This window comes from Hoplias malabaricus, unplaced genomic scaffold, assembly GCF_029633855.1.
Source record: "Hoplias malabaricus isolate fHopMal1 unplaced genomic scaffold, fHopMal1.hap1 scaffold_105, whole genome shotgun sequence".
NCBI classification, from domain to species: domain Eukaryota; kingdom Metazoa; phylum Chordata; class Actinopteri; order Characiformes; family Erythrinidae; genus Hoplias; species Hoplias malabaricus.
Window position 1 is genome coordinate 47354 of NW_027100813.1, and position 17081 is coordinate 64434.

Below are 17081 nucleotides of genomic sequence, written 5' to 3' on the forward strand. Positions count from 1 at the left end.
TAATACTTGTTTTAGAGCTGCCTGTAAACGGTAGACCACCTGACACCTCAAATAAAAATGATTGGCTTTCCAGTTCGTTTTTTTTTTAAGTTTCTTCTTCTCTTGTGTTTAAATGACTGTGGTTACTGCCTTTATAATAGAAGCTTAAGCTAAAAAGCTTACAGCACCTAGTATTCCCAGGCAGTCTCCCATCCAAGTACTAACGAGGCCCAACTCTTCTTCGCTTCCGAGATCAGACGAGATCGGGCTTTCAAGGAGTGGTATGGCCGTAAGCGATCACTGCTGGCTGTAGAAGACTATTTCTATATACTCTTCTAAGAGTAATACTTGTTTTAGAGCTGCCTGTAAACGGTAGACCACCTGACACCTCAAATAAAAATGATTGGCTTTCCAGTTCGTTTTTTTTTGTTGTTGTTTTTTTTTTCTTAAGTTTTCTTCTTCTCTTGTGTTTAAATGACTGTGGTTACTGCCTCTATAATAGAAGCTTAAGCTAAAAAGCTTACAGCACCTAGTATTCCCAGGCAGTCTCCCATCCAAGTACTAACTAGGCCCAACTCTTCTTCGCTTCCGAGATCAGACGAGATCGGGCTTTCAAGGAGTGGTATGGCCGTAAGCGATCACTGCTGGCTGTAGAAGACTATTTCTATATACTCTTCTAAGAGTAATACTTGTTTTAGAGCTTCCTGTAAACGGTAGACCACCTGACACCTCAAATAAAAATGATTGGCTTTCCAGTTCGTTTTTTTTTTAAGTTTCTTCTTCTCTTGTGTTTAAATGACTGTGGTTACTGCCTTTATAATAGAAGCTTAAGCTAAAAAGCTTACAGCACCTAGTATTCCCAGGCAGTCTCCCATCCAAGTACTAACTAGGCCCAACTCTTCTTCGCTTCCGAGATCAGGCTTTCAAGGAGTGGTATGGCCGTAAGCAATCACTGCTGGCTGTAGAAGACTATTTCTATATACTCTTCTAAGAGTAATACTTGTTTTAGAGCTTCCTGTAAACGGTAGACCACCTGACACCTCAAATAAAAATGATTGGCTTTCCAGTTCGTTTTTTTTTTAAGTTTCTTCTTCTCTTGTGTTTAAATGACTGTGGTTACTGCCTTTATAATAGAAGCTTAAGCTAAAAAGCTTACAGCACCTAGTATTCCCAGGCAGTCTCCCATCCAAGTACTAACTAGGCCCAACTCTTCTTCGCTTCCGAGATCAGGCTTTCAAGGAGTGGTATGGCCGTAAGCAATCACTGCGGGCTGTAGAAGACTATTTCTAAATACTCTTCTAAGAGTAATACTTGTTTTAGAGCTGCCTGTAAACGGTAGACCACCTGACACCTCAAATGAAAATGATTGGCTTTCCAGTTCGTTTTTTTTTTAAGTTTCTTCTTCTCTTGTGTTTAAATGACTGTGGTTACTGCCTTTATAATAGAAGCTTAAGCTAAAAAGCTTACAGAACCTAGTATTCCCAGGCAGTCTCCCATCCAAGTACTAACTAGGCCCAACTCTTCTTCGCTTCCGAGATCAGACGAGATCGGGCTTTCAAGGAGTGGTATGGCCGTAAGCGATCACTGCGGGCTGTAGAAGACTATTTCTATATACTCTTCTAAGAGTAATACTTGTTTTAGAGCTGCCTGTAAACGGTAGACCACCTGACACCTCAAATAAAAATGATTGGCTTTCCAGTTCGTTTTTTTTTTAAGTTTCTTCTTCTCTTGTGTTTAAATGACTGTGGTTACTGCCTTTATAATAGAAGCTTAAGCTAAAAAGCTTACAGCACCTAGTATTCCCAGGCAGTCTCCCATCCAAGTACTAACGAGGCCCAACTCTTCTTCGCTTCCGAGATCAGACGAGATCGGGCTTTCAAGGAGTGGTATGGCCGTAAGCGATCACTGCTGGCTGTAGAAGACTATTTCTATATACTCTTCTAAGAGTAATACTTGTTTTAGAGCTGCCTGTAAACGGTAGACCACCTGACACCTCAAATAAAAATGATTGGCTTTCCAGTTCGTTTTTTTTTGTTGTTGTTTTTTTTTTCTTAAGTTTTCTTCTTCTCTTGTGTTTAAATGACTGTGGTTACTGCCTTTATAATAGAAGCTTAAGCTAAAAAGCTTACAGCACCTAGTATTCCCAGGCAGTCTCCCATCCAAGTACTAACTAGGCCCAACTCTTCTTCGCTTCCGAGATCAGACGAGATCGGGCTTTCAAGGAGTGGTATGGCCGTAAGCGATCACTGCTGGCTGTAGAAGACTATTTCTATATACTCTTCTAAGAGTAATACTTGTTTTAGAGCTTCCTGTAAACGGTAGACCACCTGACACCTCAAATAAAAATGATTGGCTTTCCAGTTCGTTTTTTTTTTAAGTTTCTTCTTCTCTTGTGTTTAAATGACTGTGGTTACTGCCTTTATAATAGAAGCTTAAGCTAAAAAGCTTACAGCACCTAGTATTCCCAGGCAGTCTCCCATCCAAGTACTAACTAGGCCCAACTCTTCTTCGCTTCCGAGATCAGGCTTTCAAGGAGTGGTATGGCCGTAAGCAATCACTGCGGGCTGTAGAAGACTATTTCTAAATACTCTTCTAAGAGTAATACTTGTTTTAGAGCTGCCTGTAAACGGTAGACCACCTGACACCTCAAATGAAAATGATTGGCTTTCCAGTTCGTTTTTTTTTTTTTTGTAGTTTTTTTTTTTTAGTTTTCTTCTTCTCTTGTGTTTAAATGACTGTGGTTACTGCCTTTATAATAGAAGCTTAAGCTAAAAAGCTTACAGCACCTAGTATTCCCAGGCAGTCTCCCATCCAAGTACTAACTAGGCCCAACTCTTCTTCGCTTCCGAGATCAGGCTTTCAAGGAGTGGTATGGCCGTAAGCGATCACTGCGGGCTGTAGAAGACTATTTCTATATACTCTTCTAAGAGTAATACTTGTTTTAGAGCTGCCTGTAAACGGTAGACCACCTGACACCTCAAATAAAAATGATTGGCTTTCCAGTTCGTTTTTTTTTTAAGTTTCTTCTTCTCTTGTGTTTAAATGACTGTGGTTACTGCCTTTATAATAGAAGCTTAAGCTAAAAAGCTTACAGCACCTAGTATTCCCAGGCAGTCTCCCATCCAAGTACTAACGAGGCCCAACTCTTCTTCGCTTCCGAGATCAGACGAGATCGGGCTTTCAAGGAGTGGTATGGCCGTAAGCGATCACTGCTGGCTGTAGAAGACTATTTCTAAATACTCTTCTAAGAGTAATACTTGTTTTAGAGCTGCCTGTAAACGGTAGACCACCTGACACCTCAAATGAAAATGATTGGCTTTCCAGTTCGTTTTTTTTTGTTGTTGTTTTTTTTTTCTTAAGTTTTCTTCTTCTCTTGTGTTTACATGACTGTGGTTACTGCCTTTATAATAGAAGCTTAAGCTAAAGAGCTTACAGCACCTAGTATTCCCAGGCAGTCTCCCATCCAAGTACTAACTAGGCCCAACTCTTCTTCGCTTCCGAGATCAGACGAGATCGGGCTTTCAAGGAGTGGTATGGCCGTAAGCGATCACTGCGGGCTGTAGAAGACTATTTCTATATACTCTTCTAAGAGTAATACTTGTTTTAGAGCTGCCTGTAAACGGTAGACCACCTGACACCTCAAATGAAAATGATTGGCTTTCCAGTTCGTTTTTTTTTTAAGTTTCTTCTTCTCTTGTGTTTAAATGACTGTGGTTACTGCCTTTATAATAGAAGCTTAAGCTAAAAAGCTTACAGAACCTAGTATTCCCAGGCAGTCTCCCATCCAAGTACTAACTAGGCCCAACTCTTCTTCGCTTCCGAGATCAGACGAGATCGGGCTTTCAAGGAGTGGTATGGCCGTAAGCGATCACTGCGGGCTGTAGAAGACTATTTCTATATACTCTTCTAAGAGTAATACTTGTTTTAGAGCTGCCTGTAAACGGTAGACCACCTGACACCTCAAATAAAAATGATTGGCTTTCCAGTTCGTTTTTTTTTTAAGTTTCTTCTTCTCTTGTGTTTAAATGACTGTGGTTACTGCCTTTATAATAGAAGCTTAAGCTAAAAAGCTTACAGCACCTAGTATTCCCAGGCAGTCTCCCATCCAAGTACTAACGAGGCCCAACTCTTCTTCGCTTCCGAGATCAGACGAGATCGGGCTTTCAAGGAGTGGTATGGCCGTAAGCGATCACTGCTGGCTGTAGAAGACTATTTCTATATACTCTTCTAAGAGTAATACTTGTTTTAGAGCTGCCTGTAAACGGTAGACCACCTGACACCTCAAATAAAAATGATTGGCTTTCCAGTTCGTTTTCTTTTGTTGTTGTTTTTTTTTTCTTAAGTTTTCTTCTTCTCTTGTGTTTAAATGACTGTGGTTACTGCCTTTATAATAGAAGCTTAAGCTAAAAAGCTTACAGCACCTAGTATTCCCAGGCAGTCTCCCATCCAAGTACTAACTAGGCCCAACTCTTCTTCGCTTCCGAGATCAGACGAGATCGGGCTTTCAAGGAGTGGTATGGCCGTAAGCGATCACTGCTGGCTGTAGAAGACTATTTCTATATACTCTTCTAAGAGTAATACTTGTTTTAGAGCTTCCTGTAAACGGTAGACCACCTGACACCTCAAATAAAAATGATTGGCTTTCCAGTTCGTTTTTTTTTTAAGTTTCTTCTTCTCTTGTGTTTAAATGACTGTGGTTACTGCCTTTATAATAGAAGCTTAAGCTAAAAAGCTTACAGCACCTAGTATTCCCAGGCAGTCTCCCATCCAAGTACTAACTAGGCCCAACTCTTCTTCGCTTCCGAGATCAGGCTTTCAAGGAGTGGTATGGCCGTAAGCAATCACTGCGGGCTGTAGAAGACTATTTCTAAATACTCTTCTAAGAGTAATACTTGTTTTAGAGCTGCCTGTAAACGGTAGACCACCTGACACCTCAAATGAAAATGATTGGCTTTCCAGTTCGTTTTTTTTTTTTTTGTAGTTTTTTTTTTTTAGTTTTCTTCTTCTCTTGTGTTTAAATGACTGTGGTTACTGCCTTTATAATAGAAGCTTAAGCTAAAAAGCTTACAGCACCTAGTATTCCCAGGCAGTCTCCCATCCAAGTACTAACTAGGCCCAACTCTTCTTCGCTTCCGAGATCAGGCTTTCAAGGAGTGGTATGGCCGTAAGCGATCACTGCGGGCTGTAGAAGACTATTTCTATATACTCTTCTAAGAGTAATACTTGTTTTAGAGCTGCCTGTAAACGGTAGACCACCTGACACCTCAAATAAAAATGATTGGCTTTCCAGTTCGTTTTTTTTTTAAGTTTCTTCTTCTCTTGTGTTTAAATGACTGTGGTTACTGCCTTTATAATAGAAGCTTAAGCTAAAAAGCTTACAGCACCTAGTATTCCCAGGCAGTCTCCCATCCAAGTACTAACGAGGCCCAACTCTTCTTCGCTTCCGAGATCAGACGAGATCGGGCTTTCAAGGAGTGGTATGGCCGTAAGCGATCACTGCTGGCTGTAGAAGACTATTTCTAAATACTCTTCTAAGAGTAATACTTGTTTTACAGCTGCCTGTAAACGGTAGACCACCTGACACCTCAAATGAAAATGATTGGCTTTCCAGTTCGTTTTTTTTTGTTGTTGTTTTTTTTTTCTTAAGTTTTCTTCTTCTCTTGTGTTTACATGACTGTGGTTACTGCCTTTATAATAGAAGCTTAAGCTAAAGAGCTTACAGCACCTAGTATTCCCAGGCAGTCTCCCATCCAAGTACTAACTAGGCCCAACTCTTCTTCGCTTCCGAGATCAGACGAGATCGGGCTTTCAAGGAGTGGTATGGCCGTAAGCGATCACTGCGGGCTGTAGAAGACTATTTCTATATACTCTTCTAAGAGTAATACTTGTTTTAGAGCTGCCTGTAAACGGTAGACCACCTGACACCTCAAATGAAAATGATTGGCTTTCCAGTTCGTTTTTTTTTTAAGTTTCTTCTTCTCTTGTGTTTAAATGACTGTGGTTACTGCCTTTATAATAGAAGCTTAAGCTAAAAAGCTTACAGAACCTAGTATTCCCAGGCAGTCTCCCATCCAAGTACTAACTAGGCCCAACTCTTCTTCGCTTCCGAGATCAGACGAGATCGGGCTTTCAAGGAGTGGTATGGCCGTAAGCGATCACTGCGGGCTGTAGAAGACTATTTCTATATACTCTTCTAAGAGTAATACTTGTTTTAGAGCTGCCTGTAAACGGTAGACCACCTGACACCTCAAATAAAAATGATTGGCTTTCCAGTTCGTTTTTTTTTTAAGTTTCTTCTTCTCTTGTGTTTAAATGACTGTGGTTACTGCCTTTATAATAGAAGCTTAAGCTAAAAAGCTTACATCACCTAGTATTCCCAGGCAGTCTCCCATCCAAGTACTAACGAGGCCCAACTCTTCTTCGCTTCCGAGATCAGACGAGATCGGGCTTTCAAGGAGTGGTATGGCCGTAAGCGATCACTGCTGGCTGTAGAAGACTATTTCTATATACTCTTCTAAGAGTAATACTTGTTTTAGAGCTGCCTGTAAACGGTAGACCACCTGACACCTCAAATAAAAATGATTGGCTTTCCAGTTCGTTTTTTTTTTAAGTTTCTTCTTCTCTTGTGTTTAAATGACTGTGGTTACTGCCTTTATAATAGAAGCTTAAGCTAAAAAGCTTACAGCACCTAGTATTCCCAGGCAGTCTCCCATCCAAGTACTAACTAGGCCCAACTCTTCTTCGCTTCCGAGATCAGACGAGATCGGGCTTTCAAGGAGTGGTATGGCCGTAAGCGATCACTGCTGGCTGTAGAAGACTATTTCTATATACTCTTCTAAGAGTAATACTTGTTTTAGAGCTTCCTGTAAACGGTAGACCACCTGACACCTCAAATAAAAATGATTGGCTTTCCAGTTCGTTTTTTTTTTAAGTTTCTTCTTCTCTTGTGTTTAAATGACTGTGGTTACTGCCTTTATAATAGAAGCTTAAGCTAAAAAGCTTACAGCACCTAGTATTCCCAGGCAGTCTCCCATCCAAGTACTAACTAGGCCCAACTCTTCTTCGCTTCCGAGATCAGGCTTTCAAGGAGTGGTATGGCCGTAAGCAATCACTGCGGGCTGTAGAAGACTATTTCTAAATACTCTTCTAAGAGTAATACTTGTTTTAGAGCTGCCTGTAAACGGTAGACCACCTGACACCTCAAATGAAAATGATTGGCTTTCCAGTTCGTTTTTTTTTGTTGTTGTTTTTTTTTTCTTAAGTTTTCTTCTTCTCTTGTGTTTACATGACTGTGGTTACTGCCTTTATAATAGAAGCTTAAGCTAAAAAGCTTACAGCACCTAGTATTCCCAGGCAGTCTCCCATCCAAGTACTAACTAGGCCCAACTCTTCTTCGCTTCCGAGATCAGACGAGATCGGGCTTTCAAGGAGTGGTATGGCCGTAAGCGATCACTGCGGGCTGTAGAAGACTATTTCTATATACTCTTCTAAGAGTAATACTTGTTTTAGAGCTGCCTGTAAACGGTAGACCACCTGACACCTCAAATAAAAATGATTGGCTTTCCAGTTCGTTTTTTTTTTAAGTTTCTTCTTCTCTTGTGTTTAAATGACTGTGGTTACTGCCTTTATAATAGAAGCTTAAGCTAAAAAGCTTACAGCACCTAGTATTCCCAGGCAGTCTCCCATCCAAGTACTAACTAGGCCCAACTCTTCTTCGCTTCCGAGATCAGACGAGATCGGGCTTTCAAGGAGTGGTATGGCCGTAAGCGATCACTGCTGGCTGTAGAAGACTATTTCTATATACTCTTCTAAGAGTAATACTTGTTTTAGAGCTTCCTGTAAACGGTAGACCACCTGACACCTCAAATAAAAATGATTGGCTTTCCAGTTCGTTTTTTTTTTAAGTTTCTTCTTCTCTTGTGTTTAAATGACTGTGGTTACTGCCTTTATAATAGAAGCTTAAGCTAAAAAGCTTACAGCACCTAGTATTCCCAGGCAGTCTCCCATCCAAGTACTAACTAGGCCCAACTCTTCTTCGCTTCCGAGATCAGGCTTTCAAGGAGTGGTATGGCCGTAAGCAATCACTGCGGGCTGTAGAAGACTATTTCTAAATACTCTTCTAAGAGTAATACTTGTTTTAGAGCTGCCTGTAAACGGTAGACCACCTGACACCTCAAATGAAAATGATTGGCTTTCCAGTTCGTTTTTTTTTTTTTTGTAGTTTTTTTTTTTTAGTTTTCTTCTTCTCTTGTGTTTAAATGACTGTGGTTACTGCCTTTATAATAGAAGCTTAAGCTAAAAAGCTTACAGCACCTAGTATTCCCAGGCAGTCTCCCATCCAAGTACTAACTAGGCCCAACTCTTCTTCGCTTCCGAGATCAGGCTTTCAAGGAGTGGTATGGCCGTAAGCGATCACTGCGGGCTGTAGAAGACTATTTCTATATACTCTTCTAAGAGTAATACTTGTTTTAGAGCTGCCTGTAAACGGTAGACCACCTGACACCTCAAATAAAAATGATTGGCTTTCCAGTTCGTTTTTTTTTTAAGTTTCTTCTTCTCTTGTGTTTAAATGACTGTGGTTACTGCCTTTATAATAGAAGCTTAAGCTAAAAAGCTTACAGCACCTAGTATTCCCAGGCAGTCTCCCATCCAAGTACTAACGAGGCCCAACTCTTCTTCGCTTCCGAGATCAGACGAGATCGGGCTTTCAAGGAGTGGTATGGCCGTAAGCGATCACTGCTGGCTGTAGAAGACTATTTCTAAATACTCTTCTAAGAGTAATACTTGTTTTAGAGCTGCCTGTAAACGGTAGACCACCTGACACCTCAAATGAAAATGATTGGCTTTCCAGTTCGTTTTTTTTTGTTGTTGTTTTTTTTTTCTTAAGTTTTCTTCTTCTCTTGTGTTTACATGACTGTGGTTACTGCCTTTATAATAGAAGCTTAAGCTAAAGAGCTTACAGCACCTAGTATTCCCAGGCAGTCTCCCATCCAAGTACTAACTAGGCCCAACTCTTCTTCGCTTCCGAGATCAGACGAGATCGGGCTTTCAAGGAGTGGTATGGCCGTAAGCGATCACTGCGGGCTGTAGAAGACTATTTCTATATACTCTTCTAAGAGTAATACTTGTTTTAGAGCTGCCTGTAAACGGTAGACCACCTGACACCTCAAATGAAAATGATTGGCTTTCCAGTTCGTTTTTTTTTTAAGTTTCTTCTTCTCTTGTGTTTAAATGACTGTGGTTACTGCCTTTATAATAGAAGCTTAAGCTAAAAAGCTTACAGAACCTAGTATTCCCAGGCAGTCTCCCATCCAAGTACTAACTAGGCCCAACTCTTCTTCGCTTCCGAGATCAGACGAGATCGGGCTTTCAAGGAGTGGTATGGCCGTAAGCGATCACTGCGGGCTGTAGAAGACTATTTCTATATACTCTTCTAAGAGTAATACTTGTTTTAGAGCTGCCTGTAAACGGTAGACCACCTGACACCTCAAATAAAAATGATTGGCTTTCCAGTTCGTTTTTTTTTTAAGTTTCTTCTTCTCTTGTGTTTAAATGACTGTGGTTACTGCCTTTATAATAGAAGCTTAAGCTAAAAAGCTTACAGCACCTAGTATTCCCAGGCAGTCTCCCATCCAAGTACTAACGAGGCCCAACTCTTCTTCGCTTCCGAGATCAGACGAGATCGGGCTTTCAAGGAGTGGTATGGCCGTAAGCGATCACTGCTGGCTGTAGAAGACTATTTCTATATACTCTTCTAAGAGTAATACTTGTTTTAGAGCTGCCTGTAAACGGTAGACCACCTGACACCTCAAATAAAAATGATTGGCTTTCCAGTTCGTTTTTTTTTGTTGTTGTTTTTTTTTTCTTAAGTTTTCTTCTTCTCTTGTGTTTAAATGACTGTGGTTACTGCCTTTATAATAGAAGCTTAAGCTAAAAAGCTTACAGCACCTAGTATTCCCAGGCAGTCTCCCATCCAAGTACTAACTAGGCCCAACTCTTCTTCGCTTCCGAGATCAGACGAGATCGGGCTTTCAAGGAGTGGTATGGCCGTAAGCGATCACTGCTGGCTGTAGAAGACTATTTCTATATACTCTTCTAAGAGTAATACTTGTTTTAGAGCTTCCTGTAAACGGTAGACCACCTGACACCTCAAATAAAAATGATTGGCTTTCCAGTTCGTTTTTTTTTTAAGTTTCTTCTTCTCTTGTGTTTAAATGACTGTGGTTACTGCCTTTATAATAGAAGCTTAAGCTAAAAAGCTTACAGCACCTAGTATTCCCAGGCAGTCTCCCATCCAAGTACTAACTAGGCCCAACTCTTCTTCGCTTCCGAGATCAGGCTTTCAAGGAGTGGTATGGCCGTAAGCAATCACTGCGGGCTGTAGAAGACTATTTCTAAATACTCTTCTAAGAGTAATACTTGTTTTAGAGCTGCCTGTAAACGGTAGACCACCTGACACCTCAAATGAAAATGATTGGCTTTCCAGTTCGTTTTTTTTTTAAGTTTCTTCTTCTCTTGTGTTTAAATGACTGTGGTTACTGCCTTTATAATAGAAGCTTAAGCTAAAAAGCTTACAGAACCTAGTATTCCCAGGCAGTCTCCCATCCAAGTACTAACTAGGCCCAACTCTTCTTCGCTTCCGAGATCAGACGAGATCGGGCTTTCAAGGAGTGGTATGGCCGTAAGCGATCACTGCGGGCTGTAGAAGACTATTTCTATATACTCTTCTAAGAGTAATACTTGTTTTAGAGCTGCCTGTAAACGGTAGACCACCTGACACCTCAAATAAAAATGATTGGCTTTCCAGTTCGTTTTTTTTTTAAGTTTCTTCTTCTCTTGTGTTTAAATGACTGTGGTTACTGCCTTTATAATAGAAGCTTAAGCTAAAAAGCTTACAGCACCTAGTATTCCCAGGCAGTCTCCCATCCAAGTACTAACGAGGCCCAACTCTTCTTCGCTTCCGAGATCAGACGAGATCGGGCTTTCAAGGAGTGGTATGGCCGTAAGCGATCACTGCTGGCTGTAGAAGACTATTTCTATATACTCTTCTAAGAGTAATACTTGTTTTAGAGCTGCCTGTAAACGGTAGACCACCTGACACCTCAAATAAAAATGATTGGCTTTCCAGTTCGTTTTTTTTTGTTGTTGTTTTTTTTTTCTTAAGTTTTCTTCTTCTCTTGTGTTTAAATGACTGTGGTTACTGCCTTTATAATAGAAGCTTAAGCTAAAAAGCTTACAGCACCTAGTATTCCCAGGCAGTCTCCCATCCAAGTACTAACTAGGCCCAACTCTTCTTCGCTTCCGAGATCAGACGAGATCGGGCTTTCAAGGAGTGGTATGGCCGTAAGCGATCACTGCTGGCTGTAGAAGACTATTTCTATATACTCTTCTAAGAGTAATACTTGTTTTAGAGCTTCCTGTAAACGGTAGACCACCTGACACCTCAAATAAAAATGATTGGCTTTCCAGTTCGTTTTTTTTTTAAGTTTCTTCTTCTCTTGTGTTTAAATGACTGTGGTTACTGCCTTTATAATAGAAGCTTAAGCTAAAAAGCTTACAGCACCTAGTATTCCCAGGCAGTCTCCCATCCAAGTACTAACTAGGCCCAACTCTTCTTCGCTTCCGAGATCAGGCTTTCAAGGAGTGGTATGGCCGTAAGCAATCACTGCGGGCTGTAGAAGACTATTTCTAAATACTCTTCTAAGAGTAATACTTGTTTTAGAGCTGCCTGTAAACGGTAGACCACCTGACACCTCAAATGAAAATGATTGGCTTTCCAGTTCGTTTTTTTTTTTTTTGTAGTTTTTTTTTTTTAGTTTTCTTCTTCTCTTGTGTTTAAATGACTGTGGTTACTGCCTTTATAATAGAAGCTTAAGCTAAAAAGCTTACAGCACCTAGTATTCCCAGGCAGTCTCCCATCCAAGTACTAACTAGGCCCAACTCTTCTTCGCTTCCGAGATCAGACGAGATCGGGCTTTCAAGGAGTGGTATGGCCGTAAGCAATCACTGCGGGCTGTAGAAGACTATTTCTAAATACTCTTCTAAGAGTAATACTTGTTTTAGAGCTGCCTGTAAACGGTAGACCACCTGACACCTCAAATGAAAATGATTGGCTTTCCAGTTCGTTTTTTTTTGTTGTTGTTTTTTTTTTCTTAAGTTTTCTTCTTCTCTTGTGTTTAAATGACTGTGGTTACTGCCTTTATAATAGAAGCTTAAGCTAAAAAGCTTACAGCACCTAGTATTCCCAGGCAGTCTCCCATCCAAGTACTAACTAGGCCCAACTCTTCTTCGCTTCCGAGATCAGACGAGATCGGGCTTTCAAGGAGTGGTATGGCCGTAAGCGATCACTGCTGGCTGTAGAAGACTATTTCTATATACTCTTCTAAGAGTAATACTTGTTTTAGAGCTTCCTGTAAACGGTAGACCACCTGACACCTCAAATAAAAATGATTGGCTTTCCAGTTCGTTTTTTTTTTAAGTTTCTTCTTCTCTTGTGTTTAAATGACTGTGGTTACTGCCTTTATAATAGAAGCTTAAGCTAAAAAGCTTACAGCACCTAGTATTCCCAGGCAGTCTCCCATCCAAGTACTAACTAGGCCCAACTCTTCTTCGCTTCCGAGATCAGGCTTTCAAGGAGTGGTATGGCCGTAAGCAATCACTGCGGGCTGTAGAAGACTATTTCTAAATACTCTTCTAAGAGTAATACTTGTTTTAGAGCTGCCTGTAAACGGTAGACCACCTGACACCTCAAATGAAAATGATTGGCTTTCCAGTTCGTTTTTTTTTTTTTTGTAGTTTTTTTTTTTTAGTTTTCTTCTTCTCTTGTGTTTACATGACTGTGGTTACTGCCTTTATAATAGAAGCTTAAGCTAAAAAGCTTACAGCACCTAGTATTCCCAGGCAGTCTCCCATCCAAGTACTAACTAGGCCCAACTCTTCTTCGCTTCCGAGATCAGGCTTTCAAGGAGTGGTATGGCCGTAAGCGATCACTGCGGGCTGTAGAAGACTATTTCTATATACTCTTCTAAGAGTAATACTTGTTTTAGAGCTGCCTGTAAACGGTAGACCACCTGACACCTCAAATAAAAATGATTGGCTTTCCAGTTCGTTTTTTTTTTAAGTTTCTTCTTCTCTTGTGTTTAAATGACTGTGGTTACTGCCTTTATAATAGAAGCTTAAGCTAAAAAGCTTACAGCACCTAGTATTCCCAGGCAGTCTCCCATCCAAGTACTAACTAGGCCCAACTCTTCTTCGCTTCCGAGATCAGACGAGATCGGGCTTTCAAGGAGTGGTATGGCCGTAAGCGATCACTGCTGGCTGTAGAAGACTATTTCTATATACTCTTCTAAGAGTAATACTTGTTTTAGAGCTTCCTGTAAACGGTAGACCACCTGACACCTCAAATAAAAATGATTGGCTTTCCAGTTCGTTTTTTTTTTAAGTTTCTTCTTCTCTTGTGTTTAAATGACTGTGGTTACTGCCTTTATAATAGAAGCTTAAGCTAAAAAGCTTACAGCACCTAGTATTCCCAGGCAGTCTCCCATCCAAGTACTAACTAGGCCCAACTCTTCTTCGCTTCCGAGATCAGGCTTTCAAGGAGTGGTATGGCCGTAAGCAATCACTGCGGGCTGTAGAAGACTATTTCTAAATACTCTTCTAAGAGTAATACTTGTTTTAGAGCTGCCTGTAAACGGTAGACCACCTGACACCTCAAATGAAAATGATTGGCTTTCCAGTTCGTTTTTTTTTTTTTTGTAGTTTTTTTTTTTTAGTTTTCTTCTTCTCTTGTGTTTAAATGACTGTGGTTACTGCCTTTATAATAGAAGCTTAAGCTAAAAAGCTTACAGCACCTAGTATTCCCAGGCAGTCTCCCATCCAAGTACTAACTAGGCCCAACTCTTCTTCGCTTCCGAGATCAGACGAGATCGGGCTTTCAAGGAGTGGTATGGCCGTAAGCAATCACTGCGGGCTGTAGAAGACTATTTCTAAATACTCTTCTAAGAGTAATACTTGTTTTAGAGCTGCCTGTAAACGGTAGACCACCTGACACCTCAAATGAAAATGATTGGCTTTCCAGTTCGTTTTTTTTTTAAGTTTCTTCTTCTCTTGTGTTTAAATGACTGTGGTTACTGCCTTTATAATAGAAGCTTAAGCTAAAAAGCTTACAGCACCTAGTATTCCCAGGCAGTCTCCCATCCAAGTACTAACTAGGCCCAACTCTTCTTCGCTTCCGAGATCAGGCTTTCAAGGAGTGGTATGGCCGTAAGCAATCACTGCGGGCTGTAGAAGACTATTTCTAAATACTCTTCTAAGAGTAATACTTGTTTTAGAGCTGCCTGTAAACGGTAGACCACCTGACACCTCAAATGAAAATGATTGGCTTTCCAGTTCGTTTTTTTTTTTTTTGTAGTTTTTTTTTTTAGTTTTCTTCTTCTCTTGTGTTTAAATGACTGTGGTTACTGCCTTTATAATAGAAGCTTAAGCTAAAAAGCTTACAGCACCTAGTATTCCCAGGCAGTCTCCCATCCAAGTACTAACTAGGCCCAACTCTTCTTCGCTTCCGAGATCAGACGAGATCGGGCTTTCAAGGAGTGGTATGGCCGTAAGCAATCACTGCGGGCTGTAGAAGACTATTTCTAAATACTCTTCTAAGAGTAATACTTGTTTTAGAGCTGCCTGTAAACGGTAGACCACCTGACACCTCAAATGAAAATGATTGGCTTTCCAGTTCGTTTTTTTTTTAAGTTTCTTCTTCTCTTGTGTTTAAATGACTGTGGTTACTGCCTTTATAATAGAAGCTTAAGCTAAAAAGCTTACAGCACCTAGTATTCCCAGGCAGTCTCCCATCCAAGTACTAACTAGGCCCAACTCTTCTTCGCTTCCGAGATCAGGCTTTCAAGGAGTGGTATGGCCGTAAGCAATCACTGCGGGCTGTAGAAGACTATTTCTAAATACTCTTCTAAGAGTAATACTTGTTTTAGAGCTGCCTGTAAACGGTAGACCACCTGACACCTCAAATGAAAATGATTGGCTTTCCAGTTCGTTTTTTTTTTTTTTGTAGTTTTTTTTTTTTAGTTTTCTTCTTCTCTTGTGTTTAAATGACTGTGGTTACTGCCTTTATAATAGAAGCTTAAGCTAAAAAGCTTACAGCACCTAGTATTCCCAGGCAGTCTCCCATCCAAGTACTAACTAGGCCCAACTCTTCTTCGCTTCCGAGATCAGACGAGATCGGGCTTTCAAGGAGTGGTATGGCCGTAAGCAATCACTGCGGGCTGTAGAAGACTATTTCTAAATACTCTTCTAAGAGTAATACTTGTTTTAGAGCTGCCTGTAAACGGTAGACCACCTGACACCTCAAATGAAAATGATTGGCTTTCCAGTTCGTTTTTTTTTTTTTTGTAGTTTTTTTTTTTTAGTTTTCTTCTTCTCTTGTGTTTAAATGACTGTGGTTACTGCCTTTATAATAGAAGCTTAAGCTAAAAAGCTTACAGCACCTAGTATTCCCAGGCAGTCTCCCATCCAAGTACTAACTAGGCCCAACTCTTCTTCGCTTCCGAGATCAGACGAGATCGGGCTTTCAAGGAGTGGTATGGCCGTAAGCAATCACTGCGGGCTGTAGAAGACTATTTCTAAATACTCTTCTAAGAGTAATACTTGTTTTAGAGCTGCCTGTAAACGGTAGACCACCTGACACCTCAAATGAAAATGATTGGCTTTCCAGTTCGTTTTTTTTTGTTGTTGTTTTTTTTTTCTTAAGTTTTCTTCTTCTCTTGTGTTTACATGACTGTGGTTACTGCCTTTATAATAGAAGCTTAAGCTAAAAAGCTTACAGCACCTAGTATTCCCAGGCAGTCTCCCATCCAAGTACTAACTAGGCCCAACTCTTCTTCGCTTCCGAGATCAGACGAGATCGGGCTTTCAAGGAGTGGTATGGCCGTAAGCGATCACTGCGGGCTGTAGAAGACTATTTCTATATACTCTTCTAAGAGTAATACTTGTTTTAGAGCTGCCTGTAAACGGTAGACCACCTGACACCTCAAATAAAAATGATTGGCTTTCCAGTTCGTTTTTTTTTTAAGTTTCTTCTTCTCTTGTGTTTAAATGACTGTGGTTACTGCCTTTATAATAGAAGCTTAAGCTAAAAAGCTTACAGCACCTAGTATTCCCAGGCAGTCTCCCATCCAAGTACTAACTAGGCCCAACTCTTCTTCGCTTCCGAGATCAGACGAGATCGGGCTTTCAAGGAGTGGTATGGCCGTAAGCGATCACTGCTGGCTGTAGAAGACTATTTCTATATACTCTTCTAAGAGTAATACTTGTTTTAGAGCTTCCTGTAAACGGTAGACCACCTGACACCTCAAATAAAAATGATTGGCTTTCCAGTTCGTTTTTTTTTTAAGTTTCTTCTTCTCTTGTGTTTAAATGACTGTGGTTACTGCCTTTATAATAGAAGCTTAAGCTAAAAAGCTTACAGCACCTAGTATTCCCAGGCAGTCTCCCATCCAAGTACTAACTAGGCCCAACTCTTCTTCGCTTCCGAGATCAGGCTTTCAAGGAGTGGTATGGCCGTAAGCAATCACTGCGGGCTGTAGAAGACTATTTCTAAATACTCTTCTAAGAGTAATACTTGTTTTAGAGCTGCCTGTAAACGGTAGACCACCTGACACCTCAAATGAAAATGATTGGCTTTCCAGTTCGTTTTTTTTTTTTTTGTAGTTTTTTTTTTTTAGTTTTCTTCTTCTCTTGTGTTTAAATGACTGTGGTTACTGCCTTTATAATAGAAGCTTAAGCTAAAAAGCTTACAGCACCTAGTATTCCCAGGCAGTCTCCCATCCAAGTACTAACTAGGCCCAACTCTTCTTCGCTTCCGAGATCAGACGAGATCGGGCTTTCAAGGAGTGGTATGGCCGTAAGCAATCACTGCGGGCTGTAGAAGACTATTTCTAAATACTCTTCTAAGAGTAATACTTGTTTTAGAGCTGCCTGTAAACGGTAGACCACCTGACACCTCAAATGAAAATGATTGGCTTTCCAGTTCGTTTTTTTTTGTTGTTGTTTTTTTTTTCTTAAGTTTTCTTCTTCTCTTGTGTTTAAATGACTGT

At 40.5% G+C, this 17081-nt stretch overlaps 21 non-coding genes and 31 pseudogenes across 21 annotated transcripts; all 52 read right to left on the reverse strand.

Annotated features, from left to right (window-relative positions):
• Window positions 1-155: 155 nt before the first annotated feature.
• Window positions 156-274, reverse strand: LOC136681259 (5S ribosomal RNA; annotated as a pseudogene).
• A 222-nt stretch (window positions 275-496) lies between these two features.
• On the reverse strand, window positions 497-615 carry LOC136680997 (5S ribosomal RNA). The gene has a single exon (XR_010797587.1). It is a non-coding gene; the product is annotated as a 5S ribosomal RNA (ribosomal RNA).
• A 202-nt stretch (window positions 616-817) lies between these two features.
• Window positions 818-926, reverse strand: LOC136681312 (5S ribosomal RNA; annotated as a pseudogene).
• Window positions 927-1128: 202 nt separating this feature from the next.
• On the reverse strand, window positions 1129-1237 carry LOC136681313 (5S ribosomal RNA; annotated as a pseudogene).
• Window positions 1238-1439: 202 nt separating this feature from the next.
• LOC136681205 (5S ribosomal RNA) lies at window positions 1440-1558 on the reverse strand (annotated as a pseudogene).
• A 202-nt stretch (window positions 1559-1760) lies between these two features.
• Window positions 1761-1879, reverse strand: LOC136681261 (5S ribosomal RNA; annotated as a pseudogene).
• Window positions 1880-2101: 222 nt separating this feature from the next.
• Window positions 2102-2220, reverse strand: LOC136680999 (5S ribosomal RNA). Its single transcript, XR_010797589.1, has one exon. It is a non-coding gene; the product is annotated as a 5S ribosomal RNA (ribosomal RNA).
• Window positions 2221-2422: 202 nt separating this feature from the next.
• LOC136681314 (5S ribosomal RNA) lies at window positions 2423-2531 on the reverse strand (annotated as a pseudogene).
• Window positions 2532-2753: 222 nt separating this feature from the next.
• LOC136681315 (5S ribosomal RNA) lies at window positions 2754-2862 on the reverse strand (annotated as a pseudogene).
• Window positions 2863-3064: 202 nt separating this feature from the next.
• LOC136681262 (5S ribosomal RNA) lies at window positions 3065-3183 on the reverse strand (annotated as a pseudogene).
• A 222-nt stretch (window positions 3184-3405) lies between these two features.
• LOC136681000 (5S ribosomal RNA) lies at window positions 3406-3524 on the reverse strand. The gene has a single exon (XR_010797590.1). It is a non-coding gene; the product is annotated as a 5S ribosomal RNA (ribosomal RNA).
• Window positions 3525-3726: 202 nt separating this feature from the next.
• LOC136681207 (5S ribosomal RNA) lies at window positions 3727-3845 on the reverse strand (annotated as a pseudogene).
• A 202-nt stretch (window positions 3846-4047) lies between these two features.
• On the reverse strand, window positions 4048-4166 carry LOC136681264 (5S ribosomal RNA; annotated as a pseudogene).
• Window positions 4167-4388: 222 nt separating this feature from the next.
• Window positions 4389-4507, reverse strand: LOC136681001 (5S ribosomal RNA). The gene has a single exon (XR_010797591.1). It is a non-coding gene; the product is annotated as a 5S ribosomal RNA (ribosomal RNA).
• A 202-nt stretch (window positions 4508-4709) lies between these two features.
• On the reverse strand, window positions 4710-4818 carry LOC136681316 (5S ribosomal RNA; annotated as a pseudogene).
• Window positions 4819-5040: 222 nt separating this feature from the next.
• Window positions 5041-5149, reverse strand: LOC136681317 (5S ribosomal RNA; annotated as a pseudogene).
• Window positions 5150-5351: 202 nt separating this feature from the next.
• LOC136681265 (5S ribosomal RNA) lies at window positions 5352-5470 on the reverse strand (annotated as a pseudogene).
• Window positions 5471-5692: 222 nt separating this feature from the next.
• LOC136681002 (5S ribosomal RNA) lies at window positions 5693-5811 on the reverse strand. The gene has a single exon (XR_010797592.1). It is a non-coding gene; the product is annotated as a 5S ribosomal RNA (ribosomal RNA).
• A 202-nt stretch (window positions 5812-6013) lies between these two features.
• LOC136681208 (5S ribosomal RNA) lies at window positions 6014-6132 on the reverse strand (annotated as a pseudogene).
• A 202-nt stretch (window positions 6133-6334) lies between these two features.
• LOC136681309 (5S ribosomal RNA) lies at window positions 6335-6453 on the reverse strand (annotated as a pseudogene).
• A 202-nt stretch (window positions 6454-6655) lies between these two features.
• Window positions 6656-6774, reverse strand: LOC136681003 (5S ribosomal RNA). The gene has a single exon (XR_010797593.1). It is a non-coding gene; the product is annotated as a 5S ribosomal RNA (ribosomal RNA).
• A 202-nt stretch (window positions 6775-6976) lies between these two features.
• Window positions 6977-7085, reverse strand: LOC136681318 (5S ribosomal RNA; annotated as a pseudogene).
• A 222-nt stretch (window positions 7086-7307) lies between these two features.
• On the reverse strand, window positions 7308-7426 carry LOC136681004 (5S ribosomal RNA). Its single transcript, XR_010797594.1, has one exon. It is a non-coding gene; the product is annotated as a 5S ribosomal RNA (ribosomal RNA).
• A 202-nt stretch (window positions 7427-7628) lies between these two features.
• On the reverse strand, window positions 7629-7747 carry LOC136681005 (5S ribosomal RNA). The gene has a single exon (XR_010797595.1). It is a non-coding gene; the product is annotated as a 5S ribosomal RNA (ribosomal RNA).
• A 202-nt stretch (window positions 7748-7949) lies between these two features.
• On the reverse strand, window positions 7950-8058 carry LOC136681320 (5S ribosomal RNA; annotated as a pseudogene).
• A 222-nt stretch (window positions 8059-8280) lies between these two features.
• LOC136681321 (5S ribosomal RNA) lies at window positions 8281-8389 on the reverse strand (annotated as a pseudogene).
• Window positions 8390-8591: 202 nt separating this feature from the next.
• Window positions 8592-8710, reverse strand: LOC136681266 (5S ribosomal RNA; annotated as a pseudogene).
• A 222-nt stretch (window positions 8711-8932) lies between these two features.
• Window positions 8933-9051, reverse strand: LOC136681007 (5S ribosomal RNA). Its single transcript, XR_010797596.1, has one exon. It is a non-coding gene; the product is annotated as a 5S ribosomal RNA (ribosomal RNA).
• A 202-nt stretch (window positions 9052-9253) lies between these two features.
• LOC136681209 (5S ribosomal RNA) lies at window positions 9254-9372 on the reverse strand (annotated as a pseudogene).
• A 202-nt stretch (window positions 9373-9574) lies between these two features.
• Window positions 9575-9693, reverse strand: LOC136681267 (5S ribosomal RNA; annotated as a pseudogene).
• Window positions 9694-9915: 222 nt separating this feature from the next.
• LOC136681008 (5S ribosomal RNA) lies at window positions 9916-10034 on the reverse strand. Its single transcript, XR_010797597.1, has one exon. It is a non-coding gene; the product is annotated as a 5S ribosomal RNA (ribosomal RNA).
• A 202-nt stretch (window positions 10035-10236) lies between these two features.
• LOC136681322 (5S ribosomal RNA) lies at window positions 10237-10345 on the reverse strand (annotated as a pseudogene).
• A 202-nt stretch (window positions 10346-10547) lies between these two features.
• On the reverse strand, window positions 10548-10666 carry LOC136681210 (5S ribosomal RNA; annotated as a pseudogene).
• Window positions 10667-10868: 202 nt separating this feature from the next.
• Window positions 10869-10987, reverse strand: LOC136681268 (5S ribosomal RNA; annotated as a pseudogene).
• A 222-nt stretch (window positions 10988-11209) lies between these two features.
• On the reverse strand, window positions 11210-11328 carry LOC136681009 (5S ribosomal RNA). Its single transcript, XR_010797598.1, has one exon. It is a non-coding gene; the product is annotated as a 5S ribosomal RNA (ribosomal RNA).
• A 202-nt stretch (window positions 11329-11530) lies between these two features.
• On the reverse strand, window positions 11531-11639 carry LOC136681324 (5S ribosomal RNA; annotated as a pseudogene).
• Window positions 11640-11861: 222 nt separating this feature from the next.
• LOC136681011 (5S ribosomal RNA) lies at window positions 11862-11980 on the reverse strand. Its single transcript, XR_010797600.1, has one exon. It is a non-coding gene; the product is annotated as a 5S ribosomal RNA (ribosomal RNA).
• Window positions 11981-12202: 222 nt separating this feature from the next.
• Window positions 12203-12321, reverse strand: LOC136681012 (5S ribosomal RNA). The gene has a single exon (XR_010797601.1). It is a non-coding gene; the product is annotated as a 5S ribosomal RNA (ribosomal RNA).
• A 202-nt stretch (window positions 12322-12523) lies between these two features.
• On the reverse strand, window positions 12524-12632 carry LOC136681325 (5S ribosomal RNA; annotated as a pseudogene).
• Window positions 12633-12854: 222 nt separating this feature from the next.
• Window positions 12855-12963, reverse strand: LOC136681326 (5S ribosomal RNA; annotated as a pseudogene).
• A 202-nt stretch (window positions 12964-13165) lies between these two features.
• LOC136681013 (5S ribosomal RNA) lies at window positions 13166-13284 on the reverse strand. The gene has a single exon (XR_010797602.1). It is a non-coding gene; the product is annotated as a 5S ribosomal RNA (ribosomal RNA).
• A 202-nt stretch (window positions 13285-13486) lies between these two features.
• Window positions 13487-13595, reverse strand: LOC136681327 (5S ribosomal RNA; annotated as a pseudogene).
• A 222-nt stretch (window positions 13596-13817) lies between these two features.
• Window positions 13818-13936, reverse strand: LOC136681014 (5S ribosomal RNA). The gene has a single exon (XR_010797603.1). It is a non-coding gene; the product is annotated as a 5S ribosomal RNA (ribosomal RNA).
• Window positions 13937-14138: 202 nt separating this feature from the next.
• LOC136681328 (5S ribosomal RNA) lies at window positions 14139-14247 on the reverse strand (annotated as a pseudogene).
• Window positions 14248-14468: 221 nt separating this feature from the next.
• LOC136681015 (5S ribosomal RNA) lies at window positions 14469-14587 on the reverse strand. Its single transcript, XR_010797604.1, has one exon. It is a non-coding gene; the product is annotated as a 5S ribosomal RNA (ribosomal RNA).
• Window positions 14588-14789: 202 nt separating this feature from the next.
• On the reverse strand, window positions 14790-14898 carry LOC136681329 (5S ribosomal RNA; annotated as a pseudogene).
• Window positions 14899-15120: 222 nt separating this feature from the next.
• On the reverse strand, window positions 15121-15239 carry LOC136681016 (5S ribosomal RNA). Its single transcript, XR_010797605.1, has one exon. It is a non-coding gene; the product is annotated as a 5S ribosomal RNA (ribosomal RNA).
• Window positions 15240-15461: 222 nt separating this feature from the next.
• Window positions 15462-15580, reverse strand: LOC136681017 (5S ribosomal RNA). Its single transcript, XR_010797606.1, has one exon. It is a non-coding gene; the product is annotated as a 5S ribosomal RNA (ribosomal RNA).
• Window positions 15581-15802: 222 nt separating this feature from the next.
• On the reverse strand, window positions 15803-15921 carry LOC136681018 (5S ribosomal RNA). The gene has a single exon (XR_010797607.1). It is a non-coding gene; the product is annotated as a 5S ribosomal RNA (ribosomal RNA).
• A 202-nt stretch (window positions 15922-16123) lies between these two features.
• LOC136681019 (5S ribosomal RNA) lies at window positions 16124-16242 on the reverse strand. Its single transcript, XR_010797608.1, has one exon. It is a non-coding gene; the product is annotated as a 5S ribosomal RNA (ribosomal RNA).
• Window positions 16243-16444: 202 nt separating this feature from the next.
• Window positions 16445-16553, reverse strand: LOC136681330 (5S ribosomal RNA; annotated as a pseudogene).
• A 222-nt stretch (window positions 16554-16775) lies between these two features.
• On the reverse strand, window positions 16776-16894 carry LOC136681020 (5S ribosomal RNA). Its single transcript, XR_010797609.1, has one exon. It is a non-coding gene; the product is annotated as a 5S ribosomal RNA (ribosomal RNA).
• Between the last annotated feature and the right edge of the window lie 187 nt (window positions 16895-17081).